Consider the following 23092-nt stretch of genomic DNA (forward strand, 5'->3'; position numbering starts at 1 on the left):
AAGCTTTTTGTCAAAGTTATAGGTGATGGCGCTTCAACTTCATTTTGGAATGATACTTGGCTTGGAGATGAGTCACTAAAAAATAAATTCAAAAGATCATCGAGACTAGACATCAATGCAGAGGCTACGATTAAGGAGAGACTTTCATGGGACGGGTCAAAAGTTGCGGGTAATTGGGCATGGACGAGAAACCCCTCCGGTAGGGCAAATGGCGAACTTCAAAATCTAAATGAGCTTTTGGTTGGAGTGGTGATGGATGCGCAAAGACAAGATAATTAGAAATGGGGTGCGGGGGGCAATGAGGGATTCACAACAAAGTCATTAACGCCTTTAATCAACGGGAAACTCTTACCTCGTGGTAACACTAATTGTGCGACGTTATACAATAACTTGGTTCCTAAGAAGATTGAGGTGTTTACTTGGCGTGCAAGAAGAAAAAGGCTCCCTACCTTCGTAGAATTGGATAAAAGAGGGATCGACCTACCCTCGGTGCGTTGTCCCCTTTGTGATGACGTTATCGAATTGGTAGATCATTCTCTTTTTTTTTGCAAACATGCTCTTGTTGTGTGGGAAAAGGTCATGGCTTGGTGGGGTAAACATGGTACCACCTTTGGTAGTTTGGATAACATCCTTACCTCAATCGAACTCTTTGGTGGGTAAAGACATAGCAGGCGATTCTATGGTCAACTTGTTATTTAATTTGGAAAAACCAAAATCAAAAGGTTTTTGCAAACAAAAGTTGAAATGTGCCGGTTGCCCTAAACGAAATACACGTCAAGAGTTTTGAGTGGAACGCGAAGAGATGTAAAGACAAAGTTATCGATTGGCATAATTGGATCCATAATCCACATTGTTTCATTTAATGGGTATTATGTCAATTGTGTTGAGTTGCCATCTTGTCACCTTAATTCTTTTAGTCATAGTCATCTTGTCACCTTAACACTTTTAGTCATAGCTAGGTTGAGTAATCTATGTTGCATTGTAAAATAAAACAGTACATGTATCTTTGTTGAGGTTTTAATAATAAAAGTTTACTGCCTTTCAAATTTTTTTTTTTTTGAAGTGAACAATTATTTTAAAACATATATAAATAGTAAGATAAGTATTTATTTGAGAGGGGAGAAATATTATATCTTATTGAATATATATATAATAATAGTATAGTTTCTTTGTAATAATATAATATTAAATGGAATGGCTAACTCATGTCCTAAGGGCATAAGATAATAATCATTAAACATACCTAAAACTTTCTAAATATAATACAATATGCATTTAATGAACTCTTTATTTTCCATATATATAAACATATTAAGTATTAAGTACAAATTATATTATTCATGGAAGGTTTTGCTTTAAAAAATGGTTGTTATAACATGCCCTAGGGCATAAGTTAGAAAATCTCTATTATAAAAAATAAACACTCACTTCATCTCAAAATTAGCGTCTCACGTTGACCTTAGAACTCTTTAATGTACAACTTTGACTTTAAATATTTACATAATTATTATATAATATTTAATGAAAACTATATTAATGAAAAGACATTTCAAAACTCAATCCATTCACATAAATTTCATAAAATATTATATTGCACAATTAAAAATATTTAAAGTCAAAAGTCAATTTTTTTAAAGAAAGTCAAACGCAACAATATTTTTGAGATGGATGGAGTAATATGTTTTGAATTATAAAAAACGTACTAAGTTTTTATTTGTTGAAAAAAAGTTTTGTAAGACCCAAATATTTATTGTACATAGAGTATTTATGGTGTACATTAAGTGTGTGTGAAGCGTGTGTAACAACCCAACCCATTATACAACCGAAAACAGACCATAAAAAAAAAATTAAACAGGGCTGCCCAGACTGGCGCATTAATGTCTGGATGAGTAATTGCGTGACCTTGGCCAGTGCGTTTAGCTCTCATTCGGTCTTCCATACTTAAAGGTTCCAGAATTTCCATGATTGAATTTGTTGAATCCGAATCACTGGAGGATTCTGATTTAATGGTTCGTTCCTCAACAATCTCTGTTTGAATGTTTGGTGGTTCCGGAGGAAAATTTAATGGTTCATGATCTATGAATTGTCCCTGAATATTATCCGGATTCTCAATTGTGAGGTCGGGTTCAAAAAATGGATTATCGGAAATTTGAATTGGAGTACTTGGTCGACTGGATGATGATTCTAAAGAAAAATCAACGGTAATAATATTTGCTAGATGTCTTGATCGAGTTACAGGTGGTGAACGTACAAAAGGTGGTGAACGTTTTGCTCGGTGCATTCACTGAATATCCTATTAGTTTTTAAAAGGAAAGAAAAAATTATATAAGTTATCCAATTAATAGACTTTTCTGATTTTGCCCACGTTTCGAATAGCCAAAAGATGCAGCAGAGGGGCAGGATTCGTTTGGTCTCAATATAATTGAGGACTGTTTGGCTCCAATAACCCGGTCCACATACAAATTCAACTATTACTACGAACCAGAAAATTTTGATGTCTATCAATTTAACCACTTAAAATAAATTTTCGTAATTTTAAGAAGTATAGATAAGAAGTAGAAAAAATTCTAAGTCCTAAAAACTAGAATGACGAGAAATAAGAAAGAAAAAGAGCGCGTCGAAAAAGGTCGAAAAAGAAAAGATCGAAAAATAAAAGGCGTCGAAAAATAAGAAAGAAAAAAAAATGACTATAAAACTTAAAAAAAACTCAACTAACCCAACCTTATTACTATCACTAACTTAAAATTATAATCGCAAATTGAGATTACTAATTGGAATGATAATTGATACATAGGTAAAAGGTGTCTAAAAATATTAAAGCTTACAGGAAAAACTATATCCCAAATGGCAATATCTCAAAAAGGTAAAAAAAAACGTCGCTGAATTCTAAAGCACTTAAATCTTAGTCTAAAGAAAAAGCACTTAAGGGATTTTACGGCAAAACCTAAAAATCTAGAAATAAAAATAACTATGGCAAAAACTATGAATTAAAAATAAATACGAGCGAAAAATACAAAAATTACGCTAAAAACAATTAAAAAGGAACAAAATATAAAAATATACTAAAAGTGTAAAAATTACAATTTTTATAAAAATATTATTTTTATATTATTTATTTAATAAAACTATTAATTTTATAATTTAATTAAACTAATTAAACTAAATAACACAAATTAAATATAAAAACTAAAACTAAATAATAAAAAAAACAACCCTAATTAGGGTTTGAAGTTAAATAATAATAATTATTATTCGTAATAAATGCTGTACGAGAATCAGATGTGGCGTGTCAGAAGGGCTCATGCGATCGCATGAGTCCTATGTTACCCAGCCATGCGATCGCATGGGCTAGGGTTTCGGGCCAGACACTGGGCTGCTACAGTACGGGCTGAATTTGGTTTTTTTTATTTTTTTTTATTTTGCTGTGTTTATTTTTTCTGTTTTAAATATTTATGTAATATATTTTTATAAATTAAATAAAACTTATATTTTTATAAAGATAAAGAAACTTTTATATAACTTATATATTTAATAAACTCTTAAAAATATTTATATTTTTGTTTTCTTTTTATGTTTTAGAATATATTAAAACGTATTTTTACAAAAGTGTATTTTTTTTTATATTAGCGTTGCGCTTCCGGCTTTTAAGCTAGATGGTTCCCCGGCAGCGGCGCCAAAAATACTTGATGTTATGCGACGTGTATATAAAATAACTTAAATTTTAGCAGGAAATATTATTAAATACGATACAATTTTACACAAGATATTTATTTATTTATAGAATGGATATACTTAAACCTTGCTACAACACTTATAGGCAGTGTACCTAATCGTACAGTAGTGTAGTTTTTAGTAAGTCCGGTTCGTTCCACAGGGAAAATCTTTTAATCAAAGCTTAACGCTATATTAGTTTTATTTTATAAAAATACAAATATATATATATATATATATATATATATAAGTAATATTATTATTATAAAGGGGGGTTTTTACCGTTTAATGACCGGTTTGTCGATTTTAAAACTTTAGTCGCAGTTAAAACAAAATGTAAAATATTAAATAAATAAAAGACTTAATTTAAAGCGTAAAGTAAATAACGATAATGAAATTGCGATAAATAAAAGTGCGATAAAATAAACTTGCGATAATTAAAAAGTATGATAATTAAAATTGCAATTAAATACAATAACAATAAATAAAAGTGCGATAATTAGAAGTGCAATTAAATATAAAATAAAGGAAATTAAATATGAAATAAAAGAATTATGCTTATTTAAACTTCCGTAATCATGATGTTTGACGTGTTGATTTTAGTTTTATGCCCATGGGTTAATTGTCCTTTGTCCTGGATTATTTAATATGTCCGTCTGGTTTTTGTCCATAACAGTCCATCAGTCATAAATATAAAGTGCGAGTGTCCTCGTCAAATTATCCTTATACCCGAAGTTTAAATATTCCAACTAATTGGGGACTTAAACTGTGACAAGATTTTAATACTTTGTTTAATAATTACACCAGGATGTTGACTGAGTGTAACCCAAGGTTTTAATACTTTGTTATCAATTATGCCAAGTGTCCTTGTACATAATTTCACCCCTGTTTTAATATTTCTATTGGCTATTAATCCATTCCCGTGTCCGGTTAAATGAACGATTATTCGTACATATAAATACCCCGCCCATCGTGTCCGATCGAGTGTATATGGTTATTTATAGGGATGTCCAATTGTAAATCTTTATATTAACATTAACAAACTATCATTTAGTTAAACAAATATAAAGCCCATTAATAGCCCATAGTCTAATTTCCACAAGTGTCGTTCTTTTGTCCAAACCCCAATTATGGTACAAAGCCCAATTACCCAATTTTAATATTTTTAGCCCAACATCATGATTACTTCGGATTAAATAAGCATAATAATAACTTAGCTACGAGACATTAAATTAAAAAGGTTGAACATAACTTACAATGATTAAAAATAGCGTAGCGTTACACGGACAGAATTTCGACTTACACCCTTACAACATTCGCTAACATACCCTTATTATTAAAATTAAAATTAAAATTAAAATTAAAATATATACTACGTATATAGATAGAGAGATTGATATATATTGAAAAATGGTGCACCAAAGCTCGATTTTTATAGGCCTGTGATCTGGAAAAGGGGCTCATGCGATCGCATGGATTTATGCCTTCCAGGCCATGCGATCGCATGGCCAGCTGGGGAGAGCCACTTTTGGTTGTTTTCTTCTGCCGACGTTTATTTAAATATAATATAATATATATATTAATTTTAAGAATTAATTATATATTATATTATATTCATATGCATAGTTGACTTGTAATTTTTAGTCCGTTGCGTCGAGCGTTGAGAGTTGACTCTGGTCCCGGTTCCAGATTTTCGAACGTCCTTGCGTACAATCTAATATCTTGTACTTTTCGTTTTGAATCTTGTACTCTTGTAATTTTGAGATGTTTCTTATCAATAATTGGAACCTCATTGATTGTATTTTGTAATTTTGAGCTTTTTGGTCGTTTGCGTCTTCAATTCGTCGAATCTGTCTTTTGTCTTCACCTTTTATTATTTAAACGAATATCACTTGTAAATAGGACAATTGCAACTAAAAGCTTGTCTTTCTTGAGGAATAATGCTATGAAATATATGTTCGTTTTTAGCATTATCAGCTACCGGCACGTGGTTCACGCCTCATTTTATAGTGCTACCAGCACGTGGTTCACACTTGATGCTACCGGCACGTGGTTCACATCCAAATTTTATAGTGCTACCGGCACGTGGTTCACACTTGTTGTTACCGGCACGTGGTTCACATCCAAATTTTATAGTGCTACCGGCACGTGGTTCACACTTGATGCTACCAGCACGTGGTTCACATCATAATACCCGTCACATACATGTTATGGTACTACCGGCACGTGGTTCATACCATAACATTCACAAATAAATACGCCATATATATGTACGCATAATTATTCCACTCACCTCGATTACTTGAAAAGCAAATCCGCCTGAGCTCCTAATCGTCCAAATGCAAATCACCTAAGTAATTTACAAGCAAATAAGCTAAACACTCTAGCTTATACCCAAAACACCATTTAGTGCAATATAGACCCATTTGCACTTACTTTACTTTGACCAAGTCAAAACTCACCCGAAAATCCCCATAATCATAATCGACTAGTGATTATGTTCCGACAACTCGTTTTACTCAAGGTTTCATCAACAAAACACCTTACTTACATCATTCAACACAAAACTCATTTTGACCTATTCTCAAGTCAAAACACCCATTTGGCAAGCTCACAAAATTAATCACTTATAACCTAAGTTAACTAGTGATTTTAACACCCGAACGTGATTATCAACTAATCAATTTCACTAACCAACCCAAACCAACCAACAATTGGCAGAGCGAAAGAACGATACAAATGCTTGAAGACATGCTACGAGCATGTGTTATTGATTTCGAAAACAGTTGGGATCGACATCTACCGTTAGCAGAATTTCCTACAACAACAGCTACCATTCAAGCATTGAGATGGCACCATTTGAAGCACTTTATGGTAAAAAGTGCAGGTCTCCGATTTGTTGGAGTGAAGTGGGGGATAGACAAATTACGGGTCTGGAGATAATACAAGAAACTACCGAGAAGATCATCCAAATTCAACAACGGTTGAAAATCGCCCAAAGTAGACAAAAGAGCTACGCTGACATTAAAAGAAAAGATATAGAATTTGAAATTAGAGAGATGGTCATGCTTAAAGTTTCACCTTGGAAAGGTGTTGTTCGATTTGGTAAACGAGGGAAATTAAACCCAAGATATATTGGACCATTCAAGGTTATTGATCGCGTCGGACCAGTAGCGTACCGACTTGAATTACCACAACAACTCGCGGCTGTACATAACACTTTTCAGGTCTCAAATTTGAAGAAATATTTTGCTAAAGAAGATCTCACTATTCCGTTAGACGAAATTCAAATCAACGAAAAACTTCAATTCGTCGAAGAACCCGTCAAAATAATGGATCGTGAGGTTAAAAGACTTAAGCAAAACAAGATACCAATTGTTAAGGTTCGATGGAATGCTCGTAGAGGACCCGAGTTCACCTGGGAATGAGAAGATCAGATGAAGAAGAAGTACCCGCACTTATTTCCAGAAGATATGTCAACACCTCCAACTTCTTAAAATTTCGGGACGAAATTTATTTAACGGGTAGGTACTGTAGTGACCCGAACTTTTCCATATTTATATATATTAAATGAAATTGTTATTTACATGATTAAGTGTTTCCAACATGTTAAGCAATCAAACTTGTTAAGACTTGATTAAGTGAAATAGATTTCTTATAGACAATTGACCACCCAAGTTGACCGGTGATTCACGAACGTTAAAACTTGTAAAAACTATATGATGTTAACATGGTATTATGATAAGTAAACATATCATTAAGTATATTAACAATGAACTACATATGTAGAAACAAGACTACTAACTTAAGGATTTCGAAACGAGGCATATATGTAACGATTATCGTTGTAACGACATTTAATTTTATATATATCATATTAAGATATATTAATACATTATAATATCATGATAATGTAATAATTTAACATCTCATTTGATATAATAAACAATGGGTTAACAACACTTAACAGGATCGTTAACCTAAAGGCTTCAAAACAACATTTACATGTAACGACTAACGATGATTTAACGACTCAGTTAAAATGTATATACATGTAGTGTTTTAATATGTATTCATAAACTTTTTAAAGACTTCAAGACACTTATTAAAATACTTCTACTTAACAAAAATGCTTACAATTACATCCTCGTTCAGTTTCATCAACAATTCTACTCGTATGCACCCGTATTATTACTCGTACAATACACAGCTTTTAGATGTATATACTATTGGTATATACACTCCAATGATTAGCTTTTAGCAGCCCATGTGAGTTACCTAACACATGTGGGAACCATCATTTGGCAACTAGCATGAAATATCTCATAAAATTACAAAAATATTAGTAATCATTCATGACTTATTTACAAGTAAACAAAATTACACATCCTTTATATCTAATCCATATACCAACGACCAAAAACACCTAAAAACACTTTCATTCTTCAATTTTCTTCATCTAATTGATCTCTCTCAAGTTCTATCTTCAAGTTCTAAGTGTTCTTCATAAATTTTATGAGTTCTAGTTTCATAAAATCAAGAATACTTTCAAGTTTGCTAGCTTACTTCCAATCTTGTAAAGTGATCATCCAACCTCAAGAAATCTTTCTTATTTACAGTAAGATATCTTTCTAATACAAGGTAATACTCATATTCAAACTTTGATTCAATTTCTATAACTATAACAATCTTATTTCGAGTGGAAATCTTACTTGAACTTGTTTTCGTGTCATGATTCTGCTTCAAGAACTTTCAAGCCATCCAAGGATCCTTTGAAGCTAGATCTATATCACACCTCCAAATAGGGCCTGGGGTATTTGTGACTAATTATATCAAATCACAGTTGTATAAACGAGAACGACTCTACATGAGACGTTTTGTTGAGTTTTGCAGCGAAAGATAAATATGTCTTTAATTGATATGATATGTAATGAAGACTTCAAGCATAGCAAGCAATCATCATCAAAGCAGTAGATATACAGCGGAAGCAATATTTAAGTACCTGAGAATAAACATGCTTAAAAAGTCAACACGAGGTTGAGTGAGTTCATAGGTTTGTCATAAATAATGATTTCAGTAATAGTGTTAGACCACAAGATTTGTTTTCATAAGTAGATCACTCAGATCCAGTCAAGTTGATCTCCCGCAGGATCAAAAAGTTATGCCAGTGCGTGATATTTAGACTGAACGTTGTTTGCCCCGTGACAAGTTGTTCTGTCCTTGTCGTTTAATTTCATTATCAAGTAATACAAAGACTTAGTCAAATGTATCGGGGACGTTACTCCCGATAGGCCTATCCCCAATAATTAAGAATGCCACAGTAATTAAAAATATCACTGTAGGGACTTAGTCGGACATAGTCGGGTATAGCATAGTTTAACAGTTGGTACTGATATTTAGACTAGAATTTCAAGTTTACCCCGTACAAGTTATCGTTTATACTTGTCGGTTGGGGACTTGCTGGTCATAGCCCAACATATCACAGTTTAATAGTTGGTACTGTTATTTAGACTAAACTTTCAAGTTTGCCCCGTACAAGTTATCGTTTATACTTGTCTGTTGGGGACTTGCTGGTCATAGCCCAACATATCACAGTTTAATATTTGATACGTGTAAAACAGTTATAAAAGTTGCGCATGTATTCTCAGCCCAAAAATATATAAAAAGGGAGCAGATGAACTCACATTAAATAGCAGTTGAAGTATTCCACGCAAGAAGGAAAGTAAAGCAAGTAAGTGATCTGGATATCAACCTTGAGGTATAACGTTTGATTAGTTAATGTCTAACTTGACATAAAGTATGTTTATTAATATAGCAACTATATTGATAGTGACGGTTTTCGAGAAAAGTTCCTATTTCTAAAAAGTTTCTATTTTTGGAAACCTACTATTTATGAAAAACTTCCACTAGTAAGCTTCTAGTTTAAGAATGTTCGGGTTATAATTCTTAACAAAGATGTTGTACAATCTCGCCCAAACTTCATCGCTAACATGCAAGTCACTCGAATGATCTATTGTTACCGAGCGGCCCAGGATCTCTTGACCAGAATCTAAGTCTTGGCATTCGAGATCCACAAGCGTCTCATAATGGTAACAAGGATCACCCTAGGCCACAAGTAGCGGTGATGTTTGTAGTCTTTATACGCTATCTTTAATTATAACCTTCACGTTAGGTGCGTATATACATATATATTCATTAATTCGATTTTAATTATAACTCCTATATATTAATTCATAAAAATACTTTTATAATTTTTAGTAACATATATTACTAATTATAACATGTTATTTATTTTTATTTTAATTGCATATAATTTATAACATTATTTACATGTTTCGGTAAAAAAAATAATAAACTGAAGTAAATAGTAAAAAGTAAAAAGTAAAAAGTAAAAAGTAAGAAAAGAATACTTACTAGTAGTAATTCTTCAAAGAGAGAATGAGAGAAATTTTGATGTGAGTTTGAATGAGAAATGAGAGGTATTTATACTTAAAAAAAATAGGTAAAAAGAATAAAATAATTAAAAGAAAAAGAAATATTTTAATTTTTAATGGGATTTTAAAATTCAAAAGTATTAAATGTTAGGTCATGGGATAATGCACAAAATAAAATAATAAAAGTAGTTTTCCATTATAATTTTTAATTAAAAAGTAATTTATTTATTTATTTATTTTATTAAAAAAATCATTTATTTTAAGGATTTTTTTATATATATATTTTTTTCAAAATAAACAAATTGATTTACTACTTTTCTAAGAATATTTGTCAATATTTTTTTATTCATAATAACAATACTGATAATAAAGATATTAATTATTGATATCTTGTTTAAAAAGGATATTAATAATAATAATATTAATATATCAAATTAATGGGTAATTATTTACAAATAATTGTTCGTGAATCGTCGGAATTAGTCAAGGTTAAATGAAATCATATAAAGATTTTTGTTTAAATTTTACCGGAAATTTACGGGTTGTCACAGTATCCCCCTGTTAATAGAAATTTCGTCCCGAAATTTAGTGGTTACCATCAGTCGGCGTTGTTTGTAAACAGGTGAGGATATTTTCATTTTATTTAGTCTTCACGTTCCCAGGTATGCTCGGGACCTTTCGTGAATTCCAACTAATAGAATATTGTTTTGTTTCTAGCGTTTAAATCTTACGATCCATAAATTCTACGAAGTGCATTTTATTATTAATGCGGAGATCTAAAGGATTTAACAAGAGTGTCATTGATTAGGTTTTCCTCAGAAAGAGATGATGACATTATACAAGCATTTCAATATACATGAAATGTGTGATGAATAATAGTGAGCTTATTTAAACCTTGAGTGTTTATGCCACAATATTAGGGTAGACAAAATAGAAAGGAGTTCATGAAAATCAAGGTCACGATATTTGATAGAGATAGTCATTGTTTACAACAGGAACATCTTAATGATGAATATGAGTTGGGAAATAGAGTTTTACCAATATTGGGTAATATGGAATGATATGATTCGATTACAAGAAGAGTATAAACGAAGCTATCGTAAAAGATTGAAATGAGAAAATTAAATGTTCGCTTTAACTTTTGATTTAGTCACGATTGATTTCCGGAATTTAAGGAATTAAAGAAATCTTCATAATCTTTATAAGATTTGATTCTCCGTTAATTAAGGAAATTAGGATTTTCTTTAATTAAATGCGGTGAATTTCCTCAATTGCTATGTCTGGAATTTTGCTATAAATTAGCTTCTTCTGTTTCATTATCTTCACCACTTATATACTTTCTTCCTCAATTCATACTTCCAAAGATTGTGAAAATGCTCAATCCAATTCTTGTTCTTGACCTTATACTGGTTATCACCACAATATTCCTTCTTTTCCAACTCCCACCAGAGGAGTCTATTTACTTCTATTATGCTCTAGGATTTATTGTGTTTTTCGTTCTCCCGTGTCTTTATATTGCTATACGCATTGACATACACGATTTGTAATTTCGGTGTTGTTATCGGGATTTATATTTTCCTTTGAAGCTTCATGCTTTTGTAAAGCAAGTAACGGTCCAGAATTCATAGGTATGAAGTTTCGAATGATCATAATATACAAAGCAGAAGGAAAGGTAATAGCACGATTTGATTTGTCAAATTACTATAATATCCAAAAAGATAGAACTATCAAGAAAAATATTTTCTTGATATGTTTTAGAGTTTAAATGTAAGAGTCGTATAATATGGAAAATGATGATTATAAAGTCTATGAATCATCATCTTCCATTAAAAATTTAGCATGACTTACTGTAATATAATCTCGTTGGCCTGACGTCATTATATTATACTAACTCATGCTTCAATTCCCAACACTTCTTCAAAACATTTATAATTTAAACTTGAATATAGAAACTAAAACAGTTTCCTTTATGATGTGATAAAGTTATCACAAAGAGATAATTAATTGCGGACAAGAATCGTTATAAAGATATATTCAGAAATATAGAGGATATTTATAACGAAAGATACGGTGATATCTTAGAATTTCTAAGATCCAATGAATAGAAAAATTCTTCTGTTTCCTCTGCATTTAATGCTACCATATCTAAATCATTGGTTATCAATCCGAGATGGTTTCAAGAAATTTTATTTTTAGATGATTAAACGCTGATTGTAATCGTCAACGGATCTAATGGTTAACGAATAAGCGTTATTGATTTTAAAAGTGATGAATGATAATTTCGGTGGTTTGATGTGATAATTCATTGCAGAATACGAATGAATATAATTCATGAATGTAGTAATCTTTAGGAAGATAACACCTGCTAAAGCTCTACTTGAATTCCGTTATGTTAATTTTAGAATGTGTAATTGATTTTGTATGAAGATGATTGTGTATCATTGTGAAGGTAGTGCGTATAATTAATGATTTATGAATCGAAATTGAAGAATGTACAGTGTATTAATGTGAGATGTAAATATTTCTCGGGTATTACCTACCCGTTAAAATATTTTCACAATTAACAGTTTGTACAATAGAATTTACAATCTTTATGAAGATATACGTTCATATATGTATTCTTCAGATATAATCATGGATTTAATGAGTTAATATATATTAAACTCATCTGATTTGCGATTTGGAACGAGAGTAAATAATCTCCAAAACCTTAGAGATTTCATAATTGTCGTGAAATATTTCGCTAATGAAGTTATAAATCAATACATTCATCGTTACACTTGATTTATTATGAAATGGAGTTTATTGTGTTGAAGCAGTGATTAACAATTGTTAAGTCATTAACGAAGGTTGTACTTCATAGCATATTAGTGATATGAATTAACCAAGTAGTACATACTAGTTGAGATTCACACATAATTGCCTAGTATGACAAGATTTATTATTGTTCCAAATCATATATATATATATATATATATAAGGTATACATATATAATTCTTCACGAAGAATGAGTCAATACATCTTAGCTCATTATTACTAATATTCCTTGGTATATATGGGCGTTTTATGTTTGAGGTACTGAGTGTGATGTTGAGGCGTGTGATGCGGATGTTGTTGTTGATGAAGCTGATGCTGTTGGTTGTGATGCTGATGGTACTAGTTATGCTGCTGGTGCAGCTGATGCTTGTAGATATCGGACCGTATTCTCCAGTGCCACCACTCGAGCGCGAAGCTCGTTGACTTCTTCTACCATTCCGGGATGATTGGCGGTTGGAACAAGAGGGTGAATAAGATCTAAAATCTTCGATATTATATATTCGTGACGGGATACCCTGGAAAGAGAGAGAGAAAATGGTGTTCCGAACTGGTTCGCCGGTAAGTGCTTCAGGTTCTTCGCCAGGAGGTGAATTTGATTGATGGAAGGGATCACCTTCTTCTTGCCTCCATTGATTGAGTCGGCTACGAACCCATCCCCAATTCTTCCAGAATAGATGATGGCTGATTGGTTCATTTGTTCCGGTTACGCTGCCGTTGGAGCTCGAGGAGTTCGAGAAATTCATATTATGTGTTTGGAATAGGGTTTGATATGAAATGGGTATTGAATACTGAATGATATATTCGTTTCCATGAATACGTATTTATAGCAAAAAGATTTCCGTAATTTACGAAGGAAATTTAGGAAAAGTGGTAGACAAGGTCTATTGGGATAGATATGATAAGATATGATTTGTCTATACTCCAATAATGGCAGTATGACGTGTCGAGATTATAAAATGATAAGTATGTAATCTAATAATCTTTCGATTAAAGACTTTCAATTCATATACTGTGATAACCCAATGACATTTTCTGGTTCGCAAACCGATGCATAAAGGTATAAGGCATATAGGTACGTGATATAGCAGGGAGTTATATACGTTTGAGTATGAATAGTAACAATTATAGGAGTTTCAAAAATCATGGATAATATTTCATGTAATACATATGTAATACACAAAACCATGATAGATGACATAGGAATGTCAAGAATTTCAGAAATCATGGTGTCGCATTTAAATGCGGTGGCGTAATTGGATAATACTTAGGAAAGTGAGCAGAGTTCTTAGGTTGGCTCGGCATTCTAAGATAAGTAAAGTTTCTAAAGTATAGTGTAGCATTTAACAGTTAAAGGCAACAAGTAAAGGCACTACAGTCAAGGAAAGTTGTAGTCCTACATTGCTAAGGTACCTAATTGTATAAGGCACACATAAAATGCAATCCTAGTTCTCTACAACAACCTACTCTGATACCATCTATCACACCCCCAAATAGGGCAAGGGGTATTTGTGACTAATTATATCAAATCACAGTTGTATAAACGAGAACGACTCTACATGAGACGTTTTGTTGAGTTTTGCAGCGAAAGATAAATATGTCTTTAATTGATATGATATGTAATGAAGACTTCAAGCATAGCAAGCAATCATCATCAAAGCAGTAGATATACAGCGGAAGCAATATTTAAGTACCTGAGAATAAACATGCTTAAAAAGTCAACACGAGGTTGAGTGAGTTCATAGGTTTTTCATAAATAATGATTTCAGTAATAGTGTTAGACCACAAAATTTGTTTTCATAAGTAGATCACTCAGATCCAGTCAAGTTGATCTCCCGTAGGATCAAAAAGCTATGCCAGTGCGTGATATTTAGACTAAACGTTGTTTGCCCCGTGACAAGTTATTCTGTCCTTATCGTTTAATTTCATTATCAAGTAATACAAACACTTAGTCAAATGTATCGGGGACATTACTCCCGATAGGCCTATCCCCAATAATTAAGAATGCCGTAGCAATTAAAAATATCACTGTAGGGACTTAGTCGGACATAACTGGGTATAGCATAGTTTAACAGTTGGTACTGATATTTAGACTAGACTTTCAAGTTTACCCCGTACAAGTTATCGTTTATACTTGTCGGTTGGGGACTTGCTGGTCATAGCCCAACATATCACAGTTTAATAGTTGATACTGATATTTAGACTAGACTTTCAAGTTTGCCCCGTACAAGTTATCGTTTATACTTGTCGGTTGGGGACTTGCTGGTCATAGCCCAACATATCACAGTTTAATATTTGATACGTGTAAAACAGTTATAAAAGTTGCGCATGTATTCTCAGCCCAAAAATATATAAAAAGGGAGCAGCTGAACTCACATTAAATAGCAGTTGATGTATTCCATGCAAGAAGGAAAGTAAAGCAAGTAAGTGATCTGGATATCAACCTTGAGGTATAACGTTTGATTAGTTAATGTCTAACTTGACATAAAGTATGTTTATTAATATAGCAACTATATTGATAGTGACGGTTTTCGAGAAAAGTTCCTATTTCTAAAAAGTTTCTATTTTTGAAAACCTACTATTTATGAAAAACTTCCACTTATAGTAAGCTTCTAGTTTAAGAATGTTCGGGTTATAATTCTTAACAAAGATGTTGTACAATCTCGCCCAAACTTCATCGCTAACATGCAAGTCACTCGAATGATCAATTGTTACCGAGCGGCCCAGGATCTCTTGACCAGAATCTAAGTCTTGGCATTCGAGATCCACAAGCGTCTCATAATGGTAACAACTATCACCCTAGGCCACAAGTAGCGGTGATGTTTGTAGTCTTTGTACGCTATCTTTAATTATAACCTTCACGTTAGGTGCGTATATACATATATATTCATTAATTCGATTTTAATTATAACTCCTATATATTAATTCATAAAAATACTTTTATAATTTTTAGTAACTTATATTACTAATTATAACATGTTATTTATTTTAATTTTAATTGCATATAATTTATAACATTATTTACATGTTTCGGTAAAAAAATAATAAACTGAAGTAAATAGTAAAAATTAAAAAGTAAAAAGTAAAAAGTAAAAAGTAAGAAAAGAATACTTACTAGTAGTAATTCTTCAAAGAGAGAATGAGAGAAATTTTGGTGTGAGTTTGAATGAGAAATGAGGGGTATTTATACTTGAAAAAATTAGGTAAAAAGAATAAAATAATTAAAAGAAAAAGAAATATTTTAATTTTTAATGGGATTTTAAAATTCAAAAGTATTAAATGTTAGGTCATGGGATAATGCACAAAATAAAATAATTAAAGTAGATTTCCATTATAATTTTTAATTAAAAAGTAATTTATTTATTTATTTATTTTATTAAAAAATTCATTTATTTTAAGGATTTTTTATATATTTTTTTTTCAAAATAAACAAATTGATTTACTACTTTTCTAAGAATATTTGTCAATATTTTTTTTATTCATAATAACAATACTGATAATAAAGATATTAATTATTGATATCTTGTTTAAAAAGGATATTAATAATAATAATATTAATATATCAAATTAATGGGTAATTATTTACAAATAATTGTTCGTGAATTGTCGGAATTAGTCAAGGTTAAATGAAATCATATAAAGATTTTTGTTTAAATTTTGCAGGAAATTTACGGGTTGTCACAATCTATTTTTTTCATTTCCAGTAGGTTTATCCACAAAACTTGAGGTAGTAATAATGTTCATAACATCATTCGATTCATATATATAAAACTACCTTATTCGAAGGTTTAAACTTGAAATCACTAGAACATAGTTGTGACGATCGCTCCAAATCCATATGGACGAACACGCCATTCATTGATTCCATTACGAGGTATTTGACCTCTATATGATACGTTTTGTAAACATTGCATTCTTTTGAAAAGGCATACCATAAATGAATATTTAATTCCAAGGTTTTCGACATCTGATGATTTCTACATATAGACAACCACCGTAAATAATAGTTTACAATAATACTTCCGTTGACAATGCAGTCAAAATAGATACATGATGATGGTTTTGTGAATGCAACGTTTTCTTGAATAAAGCATGCAAGACTCCATGCACATAGCTTGTATAACATGTAAGCAAACAGCGGAAGACTTCTAGGGAACCTGAGAATAAACATGCTAACAAGTGTCAACACAAAGGTTGGTGAGTTCATAGTTTTAGTGTTTCGCATAATCTGTATATAAAAGTGGATTACAAGATTTCAGTTGTTTCATCCAGAAACGTTTATCAAAATATTCTACGAAATTGAGCACCCTGGTAACTAAACTTAACGTATATATAATTTATACCCTTTGTATAATCATCTTAATAATACACGCAAACCAACGTGTACGCTTCTCAAATAGCATACGTCCGTTAAAAGGCTAGTGCTCTAGCTCGGACGGGGATATCAAGCCCTATGGATCCATATACTACTACTCGCGCCCACCAGTTCTTATAACTGGCAGTTAACAGTTACCAAAGCTAAGGGATTTTCGGTTCAAACTCAGTGTAGAATTTAGTATGTACTTGTATCCATTGCGTTTAAAATAAAGTGCATGTATTCTCAGCCCAAAAATATAGATTGCAAAAGCAATTAAAAAGGGAGCAAATGAAACTCACGCATATAAATCTAGTATTTTCAGTATTTATAAACAGTCGCATGTATTCTCAGCCCAAAAATATATTGAGTAAAAGGGATCATATGAAACTCACTGTTTAATATTGATATACAATATTGTAGAAAAGCACGTAGACGCATTGGAGATGATAAACACGACATTTGCTTCACAAAAATACCCCCGAACATTACCCATAACCTCCTTGGTAATAACCCATATTTTCCTTAGCTCTAGCTCGCTTGGAACTCGTTTTGAAAATTACTTGGATAGCACTCCGTCGTAATATTTTATGTACATTATTATTTTTGTATCGCAAAAATAATAACACTAATAATAAAAATAATAATATTAATAATAATCTTATTAATAATAATAATAATAATAATAATAATAATAATAATAATAATAATAATAATAATAATAATAATAATAATAATAATAATAATAAATATTATACGGAGTAATATATGTGAAAAAAAATGGAACGAATTCGACTGAATTTATAGATGTTTTCTGGATCCAGCCTCCATGCGATCGCATGGAGTTTCTTTGGTATGCTCATGCGATCGCATGAGTTTAAATGACAGCTCACATTTGATTTGTTTTGTAGTTCGTCGACATAATTAAATATTAATATAATATATATAATTTATATAATTAATTATATATTATATTAAATTCACGTGCATAGTTGATTTGTAATTTTCGTTCCGATAAGTCGTACGTCATCACTCGACTTATGTCCCGGTTCCAGTTTCTCGAACGCATTTTTGTACGCTTAGAAAACTAGTACTTTTCGTTTTGTGACTCGTACCTTTGTCACAATATAACTTAAATTATCCCTAAATTATATCACTCAAATTATAACTTATACATTTGAGTGTTTTGGTCATTTACTTCTATAAATCATTGTCTCTCTATTTGTTAAAATACATTTTAAAATAGTGTTTTACTGTAGCAATTCACTGTAGCAAAGTCAATTTCACTGTAGTAAATAGTGATTTTCGAAAACACTGTAGCATTTTGAGTAATGTGGCAATTTGAAAACACTGTAGCAAATTAGTGTTTTACTGGTTCATCTTAAACGTTTTAGTTAACTTATCTAAATATCAATCGAATCAATAATCGAATGTTATTATCGTTTACTAAATAACTTGAAATCATATATATTCAAATAGATATATAAACCAATAAGTTTAATGTACGGTATCATGCAATTAAAACTTTGTTACATTTTCAAGTTATAGTATATATATGTATCTATTTACATATAATGGTTCGGGAATCGTTGAGAATAACCGAAAGGTATTTGAATAGTTCAAAAATTTTGAGATTCAGTTTTACAGACTTTGCTTATCGTGTCGGAAATGTTAATCATACAAAGATTAAGTTTAAATTTGATCAGAAATTTTCGGGTCATCACAATAGTTTAGTTAATTCTAAACTTGTTCGCAAACAAAAGTTAATCCTTCTAACTTGACTTTTAAAGTCAACTAAACACATGTTCTATATCTATATGATATGCTAACTTAATGATTTAAAATCGAAAAACACGAAAAACACCGTAAAACCGGATATACGCCGTCGTAGTAACACCGCGGGCTGTTTTGGGTTTGATAATTAAAAACTATGATAAACTTTGATTTAAAAGTTGTTCTTCTAGGAAAATCATTTTTCTTATGAACATGAAACTATATCCAAAAATCATGGTTAAACTCAAAGTGGAAGTATGTTTTTCAAAATAGTCATCAAGACGTCGTTCTTTCGACTGAAATGACTACCTATTACAAAAATGACTTGTAACTTATATTTTCGACTATAAACCTATAATTTTTATGTTTAAATTCATAAAATAGAGTTTAATATGAAACCATAGCAATTTGATTCACTCAAAACGGATTTAAAACGAAGAAGTTATTGGTAAAACAAGATTGGATATTTTTTTTTATTATTGTAGCTACGGGAAATATTGTAACAAATCTATATTAATTATATCCTAGCTAACTTATATTGTATTATACATGTATTCTAATATATTATATAATCTTGGGATACCATATACACGTATGGAAATGTTTTGACATATCATATCGACCCATATATATATATATTATTTGGAACAACCATAGACACTCTCTATGCAGTAATGTTGGAGTTAGCTATACAGGGTTGAGGTTGATTCCAAAAATATATATACTTTGAGTTGTGATCTAGCCTGAGACGTGTATACACTGGGTCGTGGATTGGGTCAAGATAATATATATCAATTTATTTCTGTACATCTAACTATGGACAACTAGTTGTAGGTTACTAACGAGGACAACTGACTTAATAAACTTAAAACATTAAAATGTATTAAAAATGTTGTAAATATATTTTGAACATACTTTGATATATATGTACGTATTTTTTATAGGTTCATGAATCGACCAGTGGCCAAGTCTTACTTCCCGACGAAGTAAAAAATCTGTGAAAGTGAGTTATAGCCCCACTTTTAAAATATAATATTTTGGGATGAGAATACATGCAATTTTATAAATGTTTTACGAAATAGACACAAGTAAATGAAAGTACATTATATGGGTGAATGATCGAAGCCGAATATGCCCATTGATAAAGCTAAAAAGGAACATATATTTCATAGCATTATCCCCCAAGAATGACAAGTTTTTAGTTGCAATTGTTCCATTTTCAAGTAATATTCGTTTATATTTAATAAGTGCGAAGACAAAAGGCGAAAACGAAGATTTGAAGACAAAAAGGTCCAAAATGCTAAAAAGTACAAGATACAACCAAAAAGGTTCAAATTATTGATGAGGAACGTCTAAAAATGACAAGAGTACAAGTTACAAAACGCAAAGTACACGATATAAAATAGTACGCAAGGACGTTCGAAAATCCGGAACCGGGACATGAACCAACTCTCAACGCTCGACGCAACGGTGTAAAAATTACGAGTCAACTATGCACAAGAATAAAATATAATATTTAAAATAATTCATAATAAGAATAATATTAAATAATAAAAAGTTGTTAATTGAGCATAGTTCAGGGGTCGTAAATGAAAATTCAATTTCATATTTTGCCTATAAAAGGCGATGATTGTCGATCAATTTGGGAGATACCTTTTTTCGATCATATTTTCCATCTATATATCGATCCATCTATCTATTATCAATATCAATTATCAATATCTATATTCTATATCTCTATCATAATGTTAACTTAATAAGATATAACAATAATCTTAATTTTAATTTTAAATTATGATAATAATAAGATTTATGATAGAGATCGTTTGAGTGTGTAAGTCGAAATTCTGTCCGTGTAACGCTACGCTATTTTTAATCATTGTAAGTTATGTTCAACCTTTTTATATTAATGTCTCGTAGCTAAGTTATTATTATGCTTATTTAAAACGAAGTAATCATGATGTTGGGCTAATTACTAAAATTGGGTAATTGGGCTTTGTACCATAATTGGGGTTTGGACAAAAGAACGACACTTGTGGAAATTAGACTATGGGATATTAATGGGCTTTATATTTGTTTAACTAAATGATAGTTTGTTAATGTTAATATAAAGATTTACAATTGGGCGTCCCTATAAATTACCATATACACTCAATCGGACACGATGGGCGGGGTATTTATATGTACGAATAATCGTTCATCTAACCGGACACGGGAATGGATTAATAGCCACTAGAATAATTAAAACAGGGGTGAAATTATGTACAAGGACACTTGGTATAATTGATAACAAAATATTAAAACCTTGGGTTACACTCAGTCGACATCCTGGTGTAATTACTAAACAAAGTATTAAAATCTTGTTACAGTTTAAGTCCCCAATTAGTTGGAATATTTAACTTCGGGTATAAGAATAATTTGACAAGGACACTCGCACTTTATATTTATGACTGATGGACTGTTATGGACAAAAACCAGACGGACATATTAAATAATCCAGGACAAAGGACAATTAACCCATGGGCATAAAACTAAAATCAACACGTCAAACATCATGATTACGGAAGTTTAAATAAGCATAATTCTTTTATTTCATATTTAATTTCCTTTATTTTATATTTAATTGCACTTCTAATTATCGCATTTTTATTGTTATTGTATTTAATTGCACTTTTAATTATCGTACTTTTTAATTATCGCAAGTTTATTTTATCGCACTTTTATTATTCGCAATTTCATTATCGTTATTTACTTTATGCTTTAATTTAAGTCTTGTATTTATTTTTAATATTTTACATTTGGTTTTAACTGCGACTAAAGTTTTAAAATCGACAAACCGGTCATTAAACCGTAAAAACCCCCCTTTATAATAATAATACTACTTATATTATATATTTTTGTAAAAATATAGTTTTATAAAAATATAGTGTTAAACTTCACTGCGTCCCTGTGGAACGAACCGGACTTACTAAAAACTACACTACAGTACGATTAGGTACACTGCCTATAAGTGTTGTAGCAAGGTTTAGGTATTTCCCATCCGTAAAAATAATAAAACTTGTGTAAAATTTCGTCGAATTTCGTATTAAAAATAAACACTATTTCGTACCCCTCGCGACAAACATCAAGTTTTTGGAGCCGCTGCCGGGGACCGCTGAAAAACGCTATATCTTTGTAAACTATGTTTGTTTAAAAGTAATTTTTATTTTTTTTTTTGTAATAAGTCTCGAAAAAAAAAAATTGTGTAAAAAAAAAAAATTGTGTAAAAAAAAAATCGTTTTTTTTTTTAAGAAAAAAATCGTTTTTTTTTTTAAAAAAAAAAAAAATTTAAAAAAAAAGTTTTTTTTTATTACCTTTAGATTTTTAGACTCTAGTTACAATTTTTAGTATTAAGTTTAGTTTTGTCATAGTTATTTTTATTTCTAGAATTTTTAGGCTTTGCCGTAAAATCCCTTAAGTGCTTATTCCTTAGACTAAGTTTTAGGTGCTTTAGAATTTTGCGACGCCATTTTTCGCGCTATTTTCTTATTTTTATTTTTCGACGCGTTTACCTATGTATCAATTACAATTCCAATTAGTGATCTCCATTTGTAGCTTTAATTTTAAGATAGTGATCGTTATAAGGTTGGATTAACCGCGTGTTTACAAACCACTCTTCGTCTTTTTCATTTTTCGACACTTTTCGACGCGCACTCTTTTTCTCTCTTATTTCTCGCCATTCTAGTTTTTAGGACTTAGATTTTTTTTCTACTTCTTCTCTAAATTTCTTAAAATTACGAAAATTTATTTTAAGTGGTTAAATTGATAGACATCAAAATTTTCTGGTTCGTAGTAATAGTTGGATTTGTACGTGGACCGGGTTATTGGAGCCAAACAGTACTCAATTATATTGAGACCAAACGAATCCTGCCCCTCTGCTGCATCTTTTGGCTATTCGAAACGTGGGCAAAATCAGAAAAGTCTATTGATTGGATAACTTATTATAATTTTTCTTTCCTTTTAAAA

This window comes from Rutidosis leptorrhynchoides, chromosome 5 (genome assembly GCF_046630445.1).
Source record: "Rutidosis leptorrhynchoides isolate AG116_Rl617_1_P2 chromosome 5, CSIRO_AGI_Rlap_v1, whole genome shotgun sequence".
Lineage (NCBI taxonomy): Eukaryota > Viridiplantae > Streptophyta > Magnoliopsida > Asterales > Asteraceae > Rutidosis > Rutidosis leptorrhynchoides.